Source organism: Ambystoma mexicanum, chromosome 6p, assembly GCF_040938575.1.
Source record: "Ambystoma mexicanum isolate Mex_15411 chromosome 6p, UKY_AmexF1_1, whole genome shotgun sequence".
Taxonomy (NCBI): domain Eukaryota; kingdom Metazoa; phylum Chordata; class Amphibia; order Caudata; family Ambystomatidae; genus Ambystoma; species Ambystoma mexicanum.
In genome coordinates, this window is record NC_090935.1 from 972125802 (window position 1) to 972141740 (window position 15939).

General features: G+C 48.6%; 1 protein-coding gene across 1 annotated transcript in view; it reads right to left on the reverse strand.

Annotated features, from left to right (window-relative positions):
- The window catches only part of CEP120 (centrosomal protein 120), a 1008936-nt gene that overhangs the window by 485346 nt on the left and 507651 nt on the right, over positions 1-15939 (reverse strand). The gene's annotated exons all lie outside the window — the stretch shown is intronic.

Below are 15939 nucleotides of genomic sequence, written 5' to 3' on the forward strand. Positions count from 1 at the left end.
TCCCCTCTGCCAGCACGATCTGGGAAACTTTCAAGTGCTTCTTAAGAGGAGTGTGTCAAGCCAAGGAAAACGGCATCCTGAAACTCATTAGACGAGAGCTGGCAGCCAGTGAGGACCCACTCAAAAAACTCGAACGCCAGGACACGAGCTCAGACAACCCGTGTGAAAAGGTTCTCTGAGAGAGGAACTTCAGAAATGTAACACCACGGTAGAGCGTGAAATAAAATTTCTAAACCGCTGCTACCAAATCAGACAGTACGGCGAATGTCAAAAACCCGGTGCCCTACTAGCAAAATTAATAAAAGCCGACCGCAAGCTAACTCCAATCTAATGCATCCGCAATATGCAGGGAGCACTAATGTACACAGACGAGGAAATGGCAGAAGAATTCAGACTCTACTACCAAGACCTCTATAACACCCAACAGAATGGAAACTCAGATCTACCACTTGAGTATTTAGAAGAAACAGAATTGTTTTGGGTCGAAAGTCAGCTACGGGAGCCTCTCAACGAACCTATCACACAAGAAGAAATCCTTGAAGCTATCAAATCTCTTCCTAAATCCAAAGCACCTGGCCCGGACGGCCTCACCAGAGAATTTTATAAAGCCTTTGCGAATACTCTGGTCCCGCTCCTAGCAGCTGTGTATGAGGAAGCCCTAGGAAAAGACGCTCTTCCACTGTCTACCTGCGAAGCCAACGTTGTCCTCTTGCATAAACAAGACAAACCTCCAGAGCAATGCGCATCCTACCGTCCCATCTCCTTGCTAAACCTAGACAATAAAATACTAGCGAAGGTTCTCACGAGCAGGCTGATGCCACTGATGCCCGCCCTGGTACTTGCTGACCAAGCTGGGTTCATACCAGGTCGCAACACAACATTTGGAATCAGACGGCTGTTCGCTGTCATGGAGGCATTGGACTCATCCCAGCAAGCAGTCGCCGTCCTGCTCGACGCAGAAAAAGCGTTTGATTCGGTGGAGTGGCCATTTCTGTTTGCAGTGCTCGCAAGGATGGGACTGGGAGCGCGCTTCATTAAACTAGTATCCCTGTTACATACCAATCCACAAGCCAACATCATAGTGGGGTCAGCAAAGTCAGCTACCATCAATCTGCGGCGAGGTACCAGGCAGGACTGCCCGCTGTCAGCTCTTTTATTTGCCCTGATAATGGAACCACTTGCCTCTAACCTGCGGGAACAGTGACAACAAAGAACACTCATCATTGGCCCACACAAACTCATTGGTGTCCAGTCATAATATCGAATAAAACATTTCGAATGTCAAAAAAGTCGAATCAAAAATGTTGAAAATAAAAATGTCGAATATTTTTTTTTTTTTCGATATTTTTTTTGGCTGTAGTTTATATAAAAAAAAAAAGGAGGGGTTGGTGGGGGAACCCCCTCATTTCGAAAAAAAAGTCATTTTTTTCCAAATTTTTTTTCGACTTTGACTTTCGAAATTGTTGATTTCGAAATTGTGTCTATAAACCAAACTCATTATTTCACTGTCTGCAGATGATGTCATGCTATTTGTACGAGATCCCACGAATAATGTGAACCCGCTCATGAGGGAGGTGATCAAATTTGGCGCAGCGTCTGGGCTGAAAGTCAACCAGTCAAAATCCATAGTATTCCCACTGACCTCGGCGACCAAACCCTTTGCAGATGACTTCATGCTCACGTGGAAGACATCCAAAGTCCGGTACCTTGGAATACAACTGTCACAAAATCACCAAGTAGCCGCCAAATCACTACAGGAGAAGGTGGCTCGTTGGAAAACCCTACCGCTAACCCTCTGGGGAAGAGCCTCCCTAGTTAAAATGGTGATCTTGCCTAAGATGCTGTACTTATTCACAAACATTCCCTTATTATTGCCGCAATCCTTCCTGAAAAATTGAAAAGTATGGTCCTCGATCTGCTGTGGGCGGGCAAACCAGCCAGAGTGGCGCACTCAATACTGACTCTTCCAGTGACGAATGGGGGCCTGGCCCTGCCAGACCTGGAGAAATACTTCTGGGTGACACAGGCGCAATTTCTTGGCCATTGGTACTCGACACAAACAGTCAGACCCCACGTGCAGGTGGAGCGAGCCCTAGTGACACCCAACTTACTGAGGGCGGTTATCTTCAGCCAGATCCCAGTCGCCAACAATACCATGAATGTTGTACTCTCGACGTATAAAATCTGGAAGAAACTCGCACAAAAATGTGAAGTACGATCGAGATACTCTCCACTCCTCCCTGTCAAATTCATACCCGGAATCCCACTGATGTCTGAAAGAGTTTTCCATCAGTGGGTGGAAAAACTAAAGATAAATTCTATTGGAGACCTGTCCGATGATACCTTCTTGACTCCAGAACAGGCGAAAATGAGAGGCGGGACCACAGCGCTCGACATCTTCATCTATTTCAGAACTCGCTACACATTTCAAGCGTTCCTACCCAACTTCCCTCACCAACCTCCGACCTGGCAACTTCTACACAACGTAATACAATCACAAGGAGAAGGTAGACTAGTCTCACAATTATACAAAGCCACGATCACCAACACAACCTCCGACAACTCCAGAGCAAAAATCAGATGGGAGAAGTCCCTCGGTACAACCATCTCTGAAGAAGCCTGGTCGTTCATCCTCAAGCAAACGCAAAAAATTGCACTCACTCACCTCAAACTAATCCACTTCAGCTTCCTTCATCAAACCTATCACACACCAGCAAAAACAAATAAACACCATCTTGAAACTCCTTCAAGATGCGAGCGATGTGGAGCAGCAGCAGCTGACTTTGTCCAGCTCGCTTGGGACTGTCCCAGACTGACCACGTTTTGGAGCCAGGTTCTAGATACTACTGGAGCAATCATCGGAGAAGCCATTCAACCTGCCCACATGGCAGCCCTACTGGGATTGACAAAAAAGCTATCAGCACCAACAAGAAGACTGGCTGGCCTACTGTTAACACTTTCCCGGAGAAGGGTCACCATGGCATGGGGTCGGGGTCCGCCCCCCACAGTCTCCGCCTGATGCAAAGACATCCCCCATTGCCAAGATGTTGAAACTGGCTTTGTCAAACTGCTGCCTCTCCACGCCCGTCCTCCCGCCATATGGGGCCCACTGACGCCGTTCCTGATGAAGGTGGCCGAGGATGCCCCAGCCTCCCGTGCCAGCACTCATTAGTTATTGACTGCGACGTTGTTAACACTTAAGCCCAACACTCAGTGGCACCCTATGACGAGGAACCGGCTTGGTGCTGAGTGAGCCGCCATTGAAACCGAACACCATGATGGGGGACGCGGGGTAGGGTGCGGAGAGTGGGGAATGGGAATGGTGCAAGTTAATTCCACACTAATGTGGGTGAGAAGTTGTATTGTGTTCAGAAAAACAAAATAAAGGTTTTAAAAAAAAAATAGGCCCCTGAAATACATGGATAACTCCACACAGTAAGATACACCAAGTTTTGGTTTAATCTTAGAGAGACACATACAAGGTCAGTGGCCTCAGGAAGACAGGGTGTAAAAGCTGTACTGCGATTGGTCAGGATAGAGCGGTGCAGCTCATTCCCAGGCCTTGAATGCAAAGATTCAATCAGACCTCCTCAACCCGCACAATCAAGCTTCAGACCACGACATTGAACCGAAACCACTCTGACCTCGATCTCCGATGATCTTAAGGTCCCTGCAGACTCTGAAGGATGTGCTGCACTAATTCTCCTCGACCTCTCTGCAGCCTTTGACACGATTAACCACTCAATCCTCCTGGACCGTCTCCAATCCGTGGCACTGCTCTCAAGTGGATCGCCTCATTTCTCAGCAACAGGAAACAAATAACCCTCCTCTCCCCTTTTTTCTCTGCTGCTGGCTCGGTTAATACTAGAGTACCGCAAGGCGCATGTCTATCCGCGTTATGCTCACCTGGTATCTGCGGAGGCGTTGGGGCACAGTTGCAGCCCTCCCGGGGGTGAGGTTGCTCGGGTTCGACTTTGCCCTTTGCGCTTATGTGGTGACTGGTGGTAATAGGTGATTCTGCTCTAAACTGCTCCAGCATGGAGAATAGGGGGCGTGTGTTTGCCAGCTTGTTCGCCTGATCCCTTTCCAGACTCCTTCTCCCAAACTGTGGTACCCGTGGGATGCGCTGTCCCTGGAAAGCTCACCTGTTGATTAGTTTTGGCGAGCACTGAGTCCTCCTGCTTCTGGCAGGGGCATTTGTATGATCTGGACTGAGTTCCTTCACTGGTCCCTTGCACGTGGTAGTCGAGTCCTGCTGCGACTAAGCACCTATACTTCAGGTAAGTGTTCCCGTTTGCCTTTGTCTTTCCTCATCTCTTTGTTGTATTGTAAAGTTTGTTGTCTTGTATTGCTGTCAGTTCTGCTTTTGATGTTTGCTCTTTTGCCTTCTTCCCTTGCAGGTGATGTTGCCAGCCCGGCAGAAGCTGCGGAGCTCGAGGCGGCAACCAGAGGGAACGAGGAACGAAGCTGCAGTGGTACAGTAGCTGGTAAGTTAAGTAGGGGGCGCGCAGGATTCAAATGCGGCGCGGCCCTAGGACGGATGTTCTAACCTGGTCTTTCATCTACTTCACAGGGTCCGAGTTCGTGGATGTGGTGCGCGGAGCTGAGGCGTCGGGATCAAGATCACTGGATGTCAGGAGAGGAGTCTGCAGATGAAGCGATGAAGCACCAGTTTCCTGGAGGTCAGTATGCAGGAGATCGCCTGGATTCAAAGGTAAGTAAACTGGTCCAAGCGGTGGTGAGCGTCACGTTCCACGTGAGTGCACAGTTACACGAAGCACCGGCCTTAAGGATGGAGCAGCTTATATAGCTGAGCTTCTGAAGCCACGCCCACCAGGTTCAGCCTGCCTGCCACACCAGATGAGTCAGCACATGAGGATGTTCTCTGGAATAAAGGCTTTCAGCTCCTGGAAAGTTCTTGTAAAATAAAAGCACGTGTGCACTGAAATAAAGTAAAAATACTCCTGCACTGAAATTAAGTGTTCCTGCTCACATCTCTATATGAGCCTGGCGCCAAAGGCGCTAGGACTGAGTTCAGCCAGGGCCCCTGTGTTTATGGGTCTCAAAGGGACCTAAGTGAGTGAAGTGACCCATTGCCCCCATCACTAGATGGTGTGGTTTTTGTGTTCTGGGGCCTGTGGCCATGACAATCTGCTCTCCTATTCAACCTCTATACGTCCACCCTTCCTGGAATCATCCGCTTGCACAACATCTCTTGCTACAACTATGCTGACGACACCCAAATCATCCTTGAAATCCACAATTTTGGACACCAACCTCCAGCCCGACCTCGAAGCCTGTCTTCTAGATATTGACCAATGGATGATAATAAACCACCTCCTCTTAAACCCCACTAAAACGGAAATCATGGTGTACGGCAACACTGCTCTTCTACCTCATCCACTCCTTGGCCCTTGTCCCTGGGCCAACGCCTCCACCGCTCCCACTCCGCAAAGCTCTAAAAACGTGGCCTTTTCCATAACACCAACCTCAAACTTCCGAAGTGTTTACATTTCTAACAACCCAATGACTAAATACACAATGGAACTCCCAACCATATCATCAATGAATAAGCCCATTCATTTGGCTATAAACAACTGTATCCCTGAAATGCAGAATAATGATCTGCTTGGGTCATAACTCCTCGCAATTCCCACGATGCTGCCGTGTCCCCCAGCCTGTTTGATCCGTGTTGTCACTGTGTGCCCCGCCCCCCGTATTCCCTGTGATATCACTGTGTACCCTCTGGTCTGGTGACATCTCTATGTGCCCCCCCAACCGTTTGTCCCCCATGTTGTCACTATGCACCCCTGCCTACAGGTTCCCCGTGTATTCATTGTTACCCCTCTGGCCCCCTGTGCTGTTGATGTATGCCCAACCCCCTCTGTGCCTCTTTGGTCACCCAATGTGTCGCTGTGTTCCCATACCCTCTGGCTTCTCGTGCTGTCATAGTGTTCCCCTCTGGTCCCCTGTGATGTCGCTGTTCACACAGCCCCTCATTTCCCCTCAATGTCACCGTGTACCCACAACCCCTTAGGTTCCCACATTTCACTGTTGCCCTGACCATCTCGTCACTGCACCCTCAAACCCCCGGTCCACTATAATGCCACTGTGTGCACAGCCCCTCGCTACCATGCGGTGTCGCCATGCGCTCCCAGCTTCCCAACTGGTCCCCTAAAATATTGCAGTATACCCCATGCCCCTCATGTCCCACTTAGTCGCTGTGTGCCCCCCAGACCCCTCTGGTCCCCCTTGATGTCGCTGTATACCCCCAGCCCCTCTGGTCCTATGATATCTCGCTGTACCTCTGGCCCCTGCATACTTGCTCTTTACCCCTTCCCTGGTCGCCCGCGATGTCGCTCTGTACCCAGCCCATACGGTCCTCATGTACTGTTCCCAGGCAAACCCTCCTGTCTGTGCCTTAGCACGCACAGTCTGGATGTCTCTAGACCGAGTGCAGTAGCTAGTCATCACATTTGCGCTGCCCATGCCTGTGGAGTGTCTCCGGGTTCTCCCTCGTTCCCTCCCTTGTCATCAAATGATTCGAAGTGCATTGTGCTTAGGCAGTATGTGGATGAACCATCATATCACATCACTATGCTTACTCTCTACACCATCACACAATTAGAGTACAGATATACCCCTTGATAAATTCGGCCTAGCTGTTCACATACGAACACTACCCCATGAACACCTCACTCTAATAAAACGCAGCTATATCCCATAACAAACCAGCCTAGCTGCACACATAAGCGTTCTACAGACCTAATGAACCAGAACCCAGTCTGGGTGTCTGCCAATCAGACTGCGCACATTCAACTGATATCACCACCACACTTAATGCGAAGATGCAGCTACCATCAATTATATCAGCTGCACACATAACTGGTACACCCATGCACCCTACAACGCTTACTCTCTCTACTGACCCGACTGCGGTCCCAGAGGGTGTGCGTACCCACAACCCCCTAGGTCAGCATGTTTCACTGTTGCCCAGGCCATCTCGTCACTGTACCCCAATCCGCCGGTCCACTATGATGCCACTGTGTGCCCAGCCCCCTGGCTCCCTATGGTGTCGCTATGCACCCCCAGCTTCCTTCCTGGTCCCCTAAGATTAGCAGTGTACCCATGCCCTCTAGTGTCCCATGTAGTCGCTGTGTGCCCAGCCCCCCACTCCCTGTTCCCTCTTGATGTCGCTGTATACCCGCAACACCTCTGGTCCCGTGGTCTCTCTGTACCAGTTGCCCCTTGTTTGCCATTTGGCCCTACCCTGGCCCCCACGATGTCGCTGTGTATCCAGCCCCTCCGGTCCCCATGTACTATTCTCAGGCATGCACTCCTGTCTGTGCCTTAGCACGTACACGGTCTGGGTTCTCCAGACAGAGTACAGTAGCTAGTCTCCACATTTGTGCTGCTCATGGCTTGTGGGAGTGTCTTTGCATTCTCCCTCGTTCCCTACCACGTCATCTAGCGCTCCCGAAGCGCACTGTGCTTTGGCGCTTTGTGGATGAACCATAATAGATCATATCACTACGCTTACTCTCTACTCTACACCATCACACAATTAGAATACAGCTATACCCCTCGATAAATTCGGCCTAGCTGCTCACATACAAACACTACCCCATGAACACTCCAATAAAACGCAGCTATATCCCATGACAAACCGGCCTAGATAAACATAAGCGTCCGGCAGGCCTAACGCAGCCAGAACCCAGTCTGGGTGTCCACCCACCAGACTGCAAACATTCAACTGATTTCATCACCACCACCACCACCACACGCTAGGATGCAGCTATCATCAGACAATGACATCAGCTGCACACATAACTGGTGCACCCATGCACCCTACGACACTTACTCCCTCTACTGACCTGGACTGCGGTCCCAGAGGGTGTTCAACCTACCAGCGCTTTGAGGTCATACCAATGATATATAGAGCACTATATAAAATGCCAAATAACAGATGCGCAGGGATTGGTTAGAGTAGAAGGTGCAGCAAGTTCCCAAGCATCAAACATGCGTAACATAATACAAATAATGTGCCTACTGTGATAGGTCAGTAATGCCAGGCAGACAACTGTTTGAGGATGTCTCAACATACGCCATTTATTATAAAAGAAAATATGTAAAAAATGTCCCCTCCGCTGAGAAATTCCCTGCCTAACCTAAAGCTAAGGGAATACACTCGAACACAGTATACTGGCTCACACTAAACAAACGCAAAAAGAAAAGTTCTGGCAATTCAACATGGCATTAACAACATTCACAGTTCCTAAATGACATTCTAATGTCCTGGGTGATTTCCCTTCACCAGGATTCAAAGTCACTTCTGCAAATATTCAACCAAAGAAGAAAAATGTTCTTGATGGTTCAAAGTCAAAGTAAAAGTTCATCAACAAAGGTTCCAAGGAGTGTCTTGTGGGTTAGTGTAGGGGGCCTGGGATTGGATGAGCTCCTCTCATCTGTGCCAATCACTTAGCTGGCGGATTTAGCCAGCGCACTGCCAAAGGCCCCACTCCTAGCTTCTGCTCCCAGCATCCACAGTCTTTCATTCTTCATCTGCGATGAGGGCCCTGAGAAGCGGGTCACACCAGTGCCTCCCCCACCCACCACGAGACCGCTTATGCAAAGCCTTACAACTACAGCATTCCATCATGAAAGGTAAGCGCTCCTAGGCTGATTTCTACAGCTAGCACGCTCGCCATGCAAACCATGGGAAAACATTTTCTTCCCTCTCTTGGAAGAAGGCTTTTCATTTGAAATTGCCTGCATTTGTGGGGTGATGCCTTTTGCTGGAGGGCAATTTCTCCCAGTGGTACATCCTTTGTTTAGGCCACTCCAAGATGGCTGCCTGCCCCAAGAGCACTGGCGTGCCTTGTGTGCTTGTGTAGAGGGCCTGGGATTGGATGAGCTCCTCATCTGGGCCAATCACGTAGCCCACCCACTGCGGAAGGCCCCACTCCCAAGGACTGTGCCTGTCACGGCCTAGGAGGGCCTTGAGACCCTGCTACTGCTTGCTCCCCCTCCTCAAACTATGATACAGCATTCAGATTTACCCTGCTACCACCTTCACTTGGACCCTGGATCACTTTGATCCATCAGTGAGTGATGGTTGAACTCTTCCACGGCCTCCTCTACTAACTGCCTTAACCTCTTACTTGCATTTGCTCTCTGCCTTCCTTCACTCATCTATCCTACCACTACTCCCACTGCATTGTATCCGTGTTTTTTTTTATTTTATCGAATTTAGGTTTGTGTGTGCCTTACATATGTGCACATACTTGCTCTGCATTCTACCTTTTTTTGAAAATCGAATTTAGGTTTGTGTTTTCCTTACATCTGTGCACCTTTTTCTTGTTTGTACAATTTGTGCCTCTTGCTTCAAAAGTCACTCACCCCACCTAACCATCATGAAAAATATGGAGGCGGTGCAACAGAACCATTCTGTCCTGGCCCGATGAATTCCAGGTGACAATCTTTCTACCTCCCTGTGGGTCAGCATCCACTACCATATACGCATTTCTATCCTCCACACCCTTGACTGCTCTACCGTCCACTCCATCTCACCTGTAATCTGTTCATAATACCCTCATCCCGCTTTAGCTAACATCTGGCTGTGTGCACATGCTGCACTGTTTTATTCTGCTGTGCCTGAAATCGAACTTGGCTGTGTGCACATGCTACATTGTGCTTCTTTCTACTTTAGCTAAAATCAAACTCCGCTGTGTACTTGCTGTTACCATTTTCTTTTTTTAAAAGCGTTTGCTAGGTGCACAACTGTTACTTTACTACCTTTAAAAAAAAATAGCGTTTGCTAGGAGTACATCCTGCATCAAAGTCCTGCATGTCCTACCTTGTCTTCAGTGCCCCCCCCCAACACTCTGCCGCCCCCCGTGTTTTTCCCTGCCCCCCCCTCCTTGGCATCAGTACATCAGCATGGTAAGTGTCCTCCTCATCCCTGCAGCGAGCTATGTCACTATCTATCTCTCCTATCTTCTCTAACTGTTTCTCTATTTCCTATCCCTCTCCTATCACTAAATCTGGCCGGAAGAAACTTCACGACATACTGGGCTCCAACCCAGGCGTTCCTATTGCAGACACCTATGTCACGGCTTCCGCCAGAGAGACTCTCACAGACAGCCTTGGTTGTTCGTCCACACAACTTGTGGACGCTCCACATGGTTGCCCTTCTCTCTCCTATCGCCTCTTCTCCCACTAACGGTGCCACCCGCTGGGAGGTCCTCCTTGACCTCTTCGCCATTTCCTGGGTCATCATTAATGTCTATCGGAATGGAACCATCATGGTTCAGGGGTCTCAACCCAACCTTCTGACAGGCTCCTACCTCGCCTCTCAAACCTTATCTCTCCCCCCTGAACAGGCTCCCTTGTCTGCTGTGCCCTCCTCCTTCACTGCACCGGCTCCATTGCCTGCGGTACCTTCCTTCTACTCCAAGGACAGCTCGGTCACAAGCTTTGACACTCCTCCCTGAAGGATACAAGACCCTCTCTGTACTCAGGTCTACTCATCAGAGTACATAGTATGCAGGATCTCACTCTCTCCTAATGGCCACCCTTCTATCAGCCACCAGGACAGTCCACTCTCTTCCTCACGGAATGGGCTTACCTGGACTCCTCTCTACTTTGCTCCTTCTCTCAACTCCTCCTGCTGGGTGATCTCAACATCCATCTGGACTCTGACTGCTCAGGACATTTCCACAACCTATGTGATTCTCTCTCCCTCTCCATCTTACCCCTGACTCCATGCACACAGCTGGCCACACTTTGGATGTTTTCATCTCTACCAACATCCTCTCTATCCCTCTCTCTTGGACGGACCACTCTTCTCTCATCACACTTTAAGCTCTCCTCTCGCATCGGCACACCTGGCACAGTCACTTCATCTCAGAGCCACCAGACCCATGAAAAGAGCGACAACAGCTGCCTTTGCCTCCACCGACTCTCCGCCTCCTACTCCTGCAGCTGACTCCCACCCTGAGACAGCCCTCGCTAACTTCAATCTCTCTATCTCCAACACCCTTGATACTCTTGCCCCTGTCATGAAGGTCTGACTGAAGCCTTCCAAAAGTGCAACTCTTGGTACGACTCCGATCTGGCTGCCGTTGACCGCAAATGGAGGGCAGCTAAGTGGAAATGGAATTGGTCGGGCGGACCCTTTGATAAACTGGCCTGCCGCCTCCTTCAAAGGCAATATCGACTCTGCATCCACATCAAGAAAAGAGTCTTTATTCAAGCCTGCATCTCCGCAGCATCAAACACGGCCAAACTTTTCAAAGTCTGTAAGGAACTGGCCAATCCTGCAGCAGCCTCCTCATCTGTCACACCCACCCAGGACCTTTGCTCTGCCCTCGCTGCACACTTCACCACAAAAACCCAAGACATCCTTTCCTCACTCTCCTCCACACCACATCTTACACCAACACCTCTGGAGCCTCCCTTGGCCCCTCCACCTCTTCTCTCACTCCTGTCACACCTGATGAGGTCACCAGACAAGTCCAGTCTATGAAGGCTTCATCCAAACAGGTGGTCCCCTGCCCCTCCAAAACCATTAAGGACATTGGGCCTCATAAGTAGGCCGGTTCGGAAATAGCGTTGGCGGTATATCTGTACCAGCACCTTTTTCCGGACCGGTGTAGTCCGAGTAGTGACGCCAGTAACACCGGCATCTCCAGGGACCTGCGCCCGGCAACACCGTCGCCGCTATCTGCAGAGTCACGCAGCAGCCGTGCCATTGATACTGGCATGGCGTAAGTAAGTTCACATTCAGAGGTGCACGGATACGCAACCACTGGCATGGATATGCCGGTAACAACGTAAAAATGATGCCGGAAACACCGGCATCGCAGACCAGGCGTGAAGTGGATTCTGGTGAGTAGAAACATGCCACAGGTGCATAAAATCAGCACAGGTGGACCAAATGGGCTGTAAACAGCACAAAAGGAAAATTCCCACACCCATTCCAAAACCACAATGCTACCATTAGCATTAGCAGTACTGGAGCTGGAGGACATGCCTGCAGAGCTACTGATTGAAGAGGCAGTGAGGCAGAGGATGCAGCGGAGGCGAATGGGAAGGAGAGCCCTCATGGCCCAGCAAATCCCCAATGTGCAGCAGGTTGTACCCCGCAGGCCGCCACCAATCCCTCGCCTAAGGGCCACCCCATTCAATCTCACCCCCGCTCAGATCCACACCCTGTACCGGCTAGACAGGGACACCATCACCACTATAGTGGACTTGACAATGATGACCTGGTGAGCCTCAAATATCCAGACGCCATCTCCCCCCTCACCCCTTGCTGAAGGTAGTGTGTGCATACATTCTTGCCACTGGCACATTTCAGCACACAGTGGGGCAGCTGCATGGTATCTCCAAACCCCGTTCCTCCTGTGTGCTCTTTCAGGTGCTAGATGCACTCCTGTCCCACGTACGCAATCACATCAGCTTACCACAGACTGCGGAGGAGGTGAATGCCACAAAGATAGCATTCCATGCACATGCAAGCATGCCTAATGTAATTGGTGCGGTCGACTGCACACATGTGGAGCTGGTTGTCAGGCATGCTGTGGAGGTAGTGTACCGCAACAGGAAGCTGTACCATTCCCTCAACGTACAGATGGTGTTTGATGCCCGCCAACTCATCACACATTACTGTGCAAGATTCCCTGGGCTCTACACATGACTCCATGATGCTGCGGAACTCCACGCTGCCCCGCTACATGGCACAACATGCTGGGCATCGTACCTGGCTGCTGGGTGAGTCTAACTACAAGGCCATGTGGACTGTAGAAATATGACCCAGTATGAGATGCATAACCAGTGGATGTGCACACTACATGCATTCATCAATCATTACTCCTGCTGCAAATTCTGGTAATCTTTACCAAACCTCTGAAAGTGCACAAAGGCCGCATAGGTAATGAAAAGACAAAGGTAGATGAGGAATAATAGCAAAGGACCCTATTACCCACAACTATAACAAACCTCACACATAGAACGGGACATGACCCTACTCAGTGTTGTGAGGGCATGAAATGTGCAAGTGGGTAGGTGTAACTGAAGGTGCAACACAGTAGTAGCATGCCAAAGTCCAAGGCCTTGACAGCCGTGTCTCCATGTATGTAATACATAGAGTGCATAACTACATCTAATTGGGCCAGCAATAAACCAAAACCACATGTACCAGAATGCACCATACCATAGTGACAATAAATGACAAGCAAAAACACAGGCAAGGAAACAACAGTCATGATGCTCAGCCAGAGCTTGAAGAAGCTGCTGCGCAGAAATAATTTGCGACTGCACACACATTTCACAGGTACACTGGCCGTTAGTACCCGTGTCACGTCTCCTTAAGGAACACCTTTAAAATTGCATGCTTTTAGACCAAATCTTTCAAATTAAGAAAATCCTTCACTACCACCAATACATGATTCGAAGGTGGCGGTGTCACCCAATTCAGCATTTACCATTCCTAAATACTCTCCTCCACCCTTATTGCAATTATGTAACTGTTAGGAAAGGTATTCCTATTTTATGGTTATTCACTGCTTTATCCTTATTCCTGAATGCATGCTATGTGTCTGCAGGTGTGAGGCCATGAATGGAATGCCTGGAGTGTGACGGACTGGAATGATGAGTGTATGAGATTCCACCCAGGGCAGTTAGTAATTATGTAGCCTGGGTGGTAGGAGCCAGTGGGCTATCCTTGTACTAAACTTCCTATCTCCCTGTGATGTAACCTGATTAAAGTAACCTGAAGATCACAGATGGCTACCCGAGTATCCTTTATATGTACCCAGACTACTGGTCATAACAATTGGTGACAAGCTTGTCTTTGTATAGACCTCGGAGAACCCAGGAGAAGACCGGTACCTGTGTGAATAAGAGCCAGAGAGAGATCAAAGGAGACTGCTACGGGGGGTGCAGAGCAGGAAGCAGAGAGAGCAGAGGAAAGATGAGGAAACCCACTGCCCCCCCATGATGAGCCCCACCACCCAGGGGGAAGTAAGACTGTCCTGGAAGGCATTCAGGGGATGTAGAGTACCAAAGCCTGATGAAGTAGTGCCAGTGACTGTTGTGGTTGGTACCCTGGGGGAAGTCGACACCAAAGACTGTCAGTCTTTCAGCATCTCAGCGAGATGCTGTCTCAGCGTCCCCAGTGAGACAGATACTGAACTATTGAATTTCTCAGAGATAGAGTTATGGCTCCGAATCTGAAAGGCATGAACATGGAATGGGACCTAAGCTGTTTTCTATGAAAAAATATGGCAGGATATTTTTGTCTGTGACAGTCTATATAATAAACTACAAATACATTGGGTCAGGAAGTCACTCCTCGAAGCATATAGAACTGACACAAACTTAAATCCTATAAGCTGTAGTCATTTGTCCACATGATAGGATGTAGTCAACTTATGCAGTGTACCATATGTATTCAGTAAATATTAATTCCCAAACAGATGGTTTTCATGACAGTATCTGAATTACAATACACGAAAATAGACTTGATTGGTAGAGTTTAGTGATGTTTTAGGCAGAATACAACCAGGAACAGATATATGGGAATCATTGTTTTCTGTTTTTTATAAAGCCAAACAATGTGGTTATTCTGTCAAGACTGTTCCATAAACGTTGGATATTCCACACATGCTCATACGAAAATGTAGAAAATCTTGAAGGACTCATCACAATCTGTTAATTCACGTTTTTGAGCATGTTAAAAATGGCAATATCAAAATGGAAAATTAATAGTATGTCCAATTGTGATTACAGTTCTAAATGTAGAGCGACAGTATTTCATTACCAATACCCTGCTTTAAAGCAGGAGATCAGGAGCAGATTAGGGACACCTATCTCACCTCACGTACGCACACTGTACGAAGTAAAACAGATATACACCTAAGATGGCGGCCAGGAAAGACGAGAGACTGACTGCCTTGGTTTAGCATAATAGACAGATGAGTACCTAATGTTGCTTAGCAACATGCCGATGCTGCATTCGGGAGGCAGAGCGAACGCAGTACTTGAATGGCATTGAAGTGAAAATATAGCCGAGAAGGTAAAGAATTCACTTTATGAATCGGAGATGCTTGTGACCTTCAAATGTGTATTGGTAGCAAGGTTAGACTGAAATGTACACTTTTTCTTTCAGCGACGGCGTCGCGAGAGAAATACCTAACACACACAAGCCACACGCTGTATATAAGCACACGATCACTGTTTAGCAACGGGTTGTGAGGGACGTCCTCAGCGCAGTTCAGCTCCCAACACCCATCGAGCTCCCGTAAGAACTGCAAACAGGTAGGAGAAATACAGATTTTGCTAAGTGATATCTGGCAAGATATTGAAGATTGAGAACAGTATAGTAGAGAGTGACTCCCACAATATTTTCTTGCAGAGAAATTCAGAATTGAACACTACAGAGAATTTCTCCCTAGAATCGGTGTAAAACCAAATCACGCCGCTTGGTAAGTGTAGTAACATTAGAATTGTATATTTACCTACATATGATCACAGAGTGGGAACCAGCGCTTTTTTGGCAACTGGTCCCGCTCGTGATCACACTGCATCTTTAATTAGCTGGTTTTAGTTTTATTTTGATTTTAACTAAAGATCGGACCACTGAATCAGTGTCTTGTTTTGACAGTCTAGAACGCCTAGAGAAAGTGTACAGCATACCCAGGAGGGAACCTGGGGTTCCAATGCAGAAGTGTGAAAGCTTGTGCCGTGACCTTGATTTGCTCTACTAAGGTCAGTACAGTGCCAGTGCTATCTAAACACGTAGAATAAATTTGAATAGAGACTCATTTAGAATTTCATATATATTTATCTTGTAGACGAAGAGAGGAAAGTACTGATATCAGCTGAAGAAGGGCAGACAGTGGGCCCGAAACGCATAGTGGAATACCTAGGTTAAAA